Source organism: Leptonychotes weddellii, chromosome 12 (genome assembly GCF_054177405.1).
Source record: "Leptonychotes weddellii isolate Sample4059 chromosome 12, ASM5417740v2, whole genome shotgun sequence".
Classification (NCBI taxonomy): Eukaryota; Metazoa; Chordata; class Mammalia; order Carnivora; family Phocidae; genus Leptonychotes; species Leptonychotes weddellii.
This window is the reverse complement of record NC_138380.1, coordinates 13415736-13421735: the sequence shown is the minus strand read 5'-3', so window position 1 is coordinate 13421735 and position 6000 is coordinate 13415736.

Genomic DNA, 6000 nt, shown 5'->3' with positions numbered 1-6000 from the left:
AAACAATGAATCATGGAACACTTCATCTAGAACTAATGATGTAATGTATGGGGATTAACATAAGAATAAAAAAATTAATTAATTAATTAATTAATTAATTTAAAAAAAAATCACTTTCAAGAGGGAAAAAAAAAAAACTAGCTTGACGTTAGCTGGACCTCCAGGATCCCATATAAAAATCCCTTTGGAAACTTCCTTTATCTCTATTCCTCCCACCCCACCCCCACACCCGCACCAACATATACGTTAGCAATCATCCTCCAAGCATATGGCCCACCGATAATATATCTAAAGGGTCTCATGACTAACGTTTTACTAGACAGCAATAAATGACCTTTCCCTAACAGCTAGCTTCTCAAGGTCCTTGAAATCTGGCTTTCAAATTCCTTAGAGACTTACGCTATTCCTCCTAATCCCCTCCCAACTTGGAAGTATATAATCAGCCACTCCTCACAATCCCAGTGCAGCTCCTTCTGCCCCCGGGTCCTGTCCCCGAGCTTTAATAAAACCACCTTTTTTTGCACCGAAGACGTCTCAAGAATTCTTTCCTGACCGTTCACTCCCGGACCCCAACATTTCAACATCAATACGGAGTGACACGGATGGCTTGCAAATTTTTTCCAGGTGATCCTGATACAGTGAGCCCTACCTAGCCCCCACCTGAAAACCATTATTCTACTCCTTTCAAATAGTTCGTGCCAATTTGGCAATGTATCAAAAGGTTTTAAAACTAGTTTCATCTGAACTGGTATTCCCAGCTCTAACAATTTGTCCCAAGGACGTATCTCAAATGTGGAAAATGCTCTCTATACAAAGTTTACCCAGAAAAAAAATTTTTTTAAGTTTATTCAAGTCTATTTTAACAATAATAAATTGGAAATGACCTAAGTGTGACGAGGGAATGGTTCTAAAAACTGATAATACATCCAGCATTTAAAATTATATTTATGTAGTGTTTTTAATAACATGAAAAACACTTGCTGTTGGTTTTTTTTAAGATACTTATGAAATATTGGGAGAATGGCAAAGAGGAAATAATGACCTAAATCCTCATCCTTTGTCTAGAGAACAATGGATTGATACTGTCTTAAGCTGATAAACTAAGAAATAAAATACAATTATGTTGTTTTAACTATAAAGATAATCACCAGAAAAACTAAAAAAATAAAAAAACAAAAGAAATTTCTCTGGGGATGGGGAAATCAAGTCAGGAGATTGTTTATTTCTGTTGTAAACTCATCCGGCGATTTGACTTGTTGCCATAGGCACTTACTACTTCAATATAAAAATTATAAAATTCAATAAATGTAAACCAACACAGACTATCTGCAACATACGTGTTTAACAAAGGCTCGTGTAGGTCAGGAAGGAAACAACGGAGGGGTCAAGACGTGAGGAACAAACACAGAAGAATAAGTACAGTGGGTGATAAATGAAATTATGTTCAACCTAACTAGTAACCATGCCTTCAAATTAAAAAGAGCTATCATTTTCCTTTATCAGATTCGCAAAAATCTCAAAGATTGATTATACCCTGTGAAAGGGAAATAAGCACTCAAATTATCGCTTGGAGTGTACATTGCTACAACCTTTCTGGAAGGCAATTAGGCAGAGATGAAAGAATATTGACTAAGCAATTTCACTCCCAGGATTCATCCTAATGGGCTAGTCAAAAGGCAGACAAAGATACATACAAAGAAGGTCACCACTCAGTTGTTTCAACAACAACAAAAGAATTGGATATAACCAATACCCACCAGTAGAGAAGTGGCTAATCAGAATACCATTTAAAACATCTTAGTGAAAGGCTATTTAGTGTTGAAAAGCATTTTCCAAGAGGTGTATACATAATGCACATGTATCCATAACGTATAGGTATGTATATATTCATCCCAATTTATAAAATTTTATTTGAATATGTACCTAAAGGGAGATTTCAGGAGAGATGTCTAAAACTGTGTTTTGTCTTTCAGCAAATATTTGTGGAGCGCTACTATGTATCAGGCAATTGAATATAACAAAGCAGTTCCTGGCCCCGAAGGACCTACAGTCTTATGGGGAGCAAAGGTATGGAGTCAGACGGGAGCAGCGTGGTCCCAGGGGTAAGTGGAGGTTGCTCTGGTACACGTAGGAGGGCCCCCGCTCTGTTCAGTCCTGAGACCTGGGGAGGCTTCTGTAGGCAATTCTGAGTGGAGGCCTGAAGGATGAGCAGGACCCGGCCAGTGGGACAAGGGAGAAGAGAGCAAGGAGAATGTAGGGTTTTTTCCCATTCTTTCTTCTTTATGCTTATCTCATTGTTTGAATTTTTAGAAAGGCTAGTTCTTTTACCATAAAAATTCTTTTTGGAAAAGTGAACCAATGGAGAGTTGACATGTTGCTCACGGTGCTGACCAGCCCACTGTCCTAAGCAGGCCTGGACCACATGCCCCCACTGCCCTCCATCACTGGCCATGACCTGTTGGGTCAGCGGTAGGTGCTTCCCCCAGACACAATCAAATCACTGACTGGCTGGGAGTCCACAAGGTGGCCTGGCACAGGAGACCCTCTTTGATAGTAGCCTTGGCTGCACAACATTGTAAATTGTACAACTAAATGCCACTAGGAGCGCCTGCGTGGCTCAGCGGGTTGAATGTCTGACTCTTGATTTCGGCTCAGGTCATGATCTCAGGGTCGTGGGATTCAGTCCCGCCTCAGGCTCCGCGCTCAGCAGGGAGTCTGCTGAAGATTCTCCCTCTCCCTCTGCCCTTCCCCTCACTTGCACACACTCACTCTCTCTCTCTCTCTCTCTAAAATAAATAAATAAATCTTTAAAAAATGCCACTGCATTGTTCACTTTAAAATTGGTATAATGGTCAGTTTTATTTTATGGGTATTTTGCCACAATTTCAAAAATTAAAAGAATAAGAAAAACCATTTGCAAATGTGTGTGTGTGTGTAGGCACGGCACCCAGCAAATAAATGCTGGTGGTACAAATTAACCACAAATTACAAGAAAAATATTAGATTCCAATAGATTGATAGGCAAATTACATGAACAAGCAGTTCACAAGAGACTATATAAATTGTAAGCAAAACTGGAAAACGGTTCAGCTTCTGTAGTAACTGACAAAATTAGAGCCACAAAAAAATCCTTAGGTATCATTTTATACCTACTAAATTAAGAAGCATAAGAAGGAGGAAAGGACAGCGGGAGGGAGGAAGACAGGAAGAGGGATTAGAGGTAGCAAGGAGGGAAGAAGGAGGGATGAAGGGAAGGAGTTTCTTCTATCTCAGTTCCTTCTCTGAAAATAGAAACAATAGCTCGCTCCCTGTGGGAGAAGTAGCTGCTGCCTTCCCAGTAATGTCCTCCTTTGTACCTTGCTGATGAGGGGGGCCACCCAGAGGCAGGTGGAGGCTGGGGGATGGTGGGCAGTGCTTCTGAGAAAGCCCTTTTGCCCCTCCCCGCTTCCTCCTGCACAGTGCCAGGCGTCTCAGGTCATGATGCAAATATGGAAACTTTGGGCCAAGTCTGGCAGGGCAGAAGCTAGGAAGAGCCTGGAACTTCTCCTTCAGGTGTAGACTACTTACCTCCAGACATCTACGTGGAAAAAAAATTAAGCTCTCTGCTTAAGACACTGTTATTTCTGGTTTCTGTTCCTTGAAATTGTGTGCAATTTTTTTTTTTTAAGGCTAATCAAGTGTAGCGGTGTGAGAGAAGGAACAAAGAACTCTGTAGTTGGCTGTGATCAATGAATTGTGAACACCACTGCACTCAGACCAGCCAATTGCGTGTAATTCTTAACCGATAAGCTTCCTTCTTCATTATGTTACAAGGATTAAATGGGATGATGTTTGTATAATATGGCACAGTGCCCGTTGCAACATAAACACCCATGGGAGTACTGTTTCTCATCTCTGAATAAAGGTATCAACTAAATGTCTAAAATGTCACCATAATCACAAATCACATACACACAGGGTAAGTTTTTAAGTATTTTCAGAGTTATCAAACGTGTACCTCGGGGCGCCTGGGTGGCTTAGTTGGTTAAGCAACTGCCTTCGGCTCAGGTCATGATCCTGGAGTCCCGGGATCGAGTCCCGCATCGGGCTCCCTGCTCGGCAGGGAGTCTGCTTCTCCCTCTGACCCTCCTCCCTCTCATGCTCTCTGTCTCTCATTCTCTCTCTCTCAAATAAATAAATAAAATCTTAAAAAAAAAAAAAAAAACGTGTACCTCTCCAAAAGCATTTATTGCTAATATTCCACTAACATTAGAACACATTGGGCTCAAATAAAAACCACCCAAATGGGAAAAAAAAAGTTACTTGTTTTCTGAAATAGACTGACCTTATTTCAAGGGTAAACCTAAGTGGTGTTAGGAAGCCATCCCACATGCTGCATGTCTATTGGAAAATAGGATCTCCAAACTTCTCCAACCAGATGTATGACACTGATACCATCCAAATCAGTCGTCTCATCCTACTTATTAAGGGCACAACAAAATGGATAACTTTTACCAAAAACACTCTCTTGTTCTACATTACTTTTTTTTTTTTTTAAGTAGACTCCACACCCAGCATGGAGCCCAACATGAGGCTCAAAACAGGCGCCCCTGTTCTACATTGCTTTCAATGGCAAAATCAGTATATTTTACAGGAGAAAAAAAAAAAAAACACTTTCCAAACTCCAGTTTGGAATGGGCTCATGGGCACAGGGGTGAGGTAGGTGTGGAGGAAAGGGGCATCAGTGATGTGTGACTCACTCAAACTCCCCTCAGAGAAGAGAGCCTCAAACCAGCCACTGAAATAGTGGTCATGGTCCCCAGTTGCAACACTGATCTTTCTAATGCCCAGCCCCTGAAGATGGTCAAGGCCCGGGTGGGTTCCCAATGTCTGGGGATGTTGCCAAGGGATGGAAGAAACGAATGTACAAATTATCTGCAGCAGAGAAAGTTCCCATTCCTGCCCTGTTAAGTTATTACAGGGTCTTCAACAACAGGATGTCTTTGGTGGGATGGGTAGGGTGGGGAGCCACAGAGGTGTTGATAGGAGATTATCAGGATTTGGGCATTCACATCTGTGCATTATAAATGAGCTTACATTCCAAATCATTAAGAAGACACTCAAATATTAACTCAAAGTTAATACACAGGGGAGTATTCTCTTAGTATTTTCTAGATTTTCACCCAAAAGCTTCATAAAGAAAAAGTTTTCATAAAAAAAGAGGACAGGGGCACCTGGGTGGCTCAGTCAGTTAAGCATCCAACTTTTTGTTTCGGCTCAGCTGGTGATCTCGAAGTCGTGGGATTGAGCCCCACATGAGGCTCTGTGCTCAGCATGGAGTCTGCTTCAGATTCTCCCACTCACTGTCTGTCTCTCAAGTAAATAAATAAAAACAGAAATAAATAAACAAAAAAGAGGACAAAATGTTTCACAGAGATGGGTAGAAGGAACATTGCAGATAGAGCTTGTAATCTCAGCTCTGGAATGGAGTGTTGGAAAAGCTGAGATGGCATCTTCTGTTGTCTCCTTACACCATTCTAAATCCCTTCTAACACAGGAAGAGGATGGATGGATGGATGGTGGATGGATCATCAGTCAGACCAACTCAAGAAAAGAAGGAAGAACATGGGGAAGAATGTTTCCCACTTCTCACCATCAGTTCCTTAAACACTGCAATGGGAAAGTAACCCATGACCTAGCTTCAAAGAATCTGTAAGAACTGACATATTGGGGGTCTACTCTGAAACTCAAATGGCTCACATGGCATTCAGGCTTCATTAAAACAGATTGTAAAGCACTGATGGGTTTTTCATTCTATTGCATTTTGCTATACTAAATTTTTTAGCTAGAAATCATTGAGCCATGGTAGAGCTTTTTAAAACTGAATATGCTTGTGTGTGTTTACGATGCAATTTGTTTTGCAATATCATCAGTAAGAAGAGTAAACTTTCCATATTCCATGTGCCTTCAGCCAAGTTCGAATGGTCAAACCCCTATCCCCACCTCCCCCACCCCCACTCT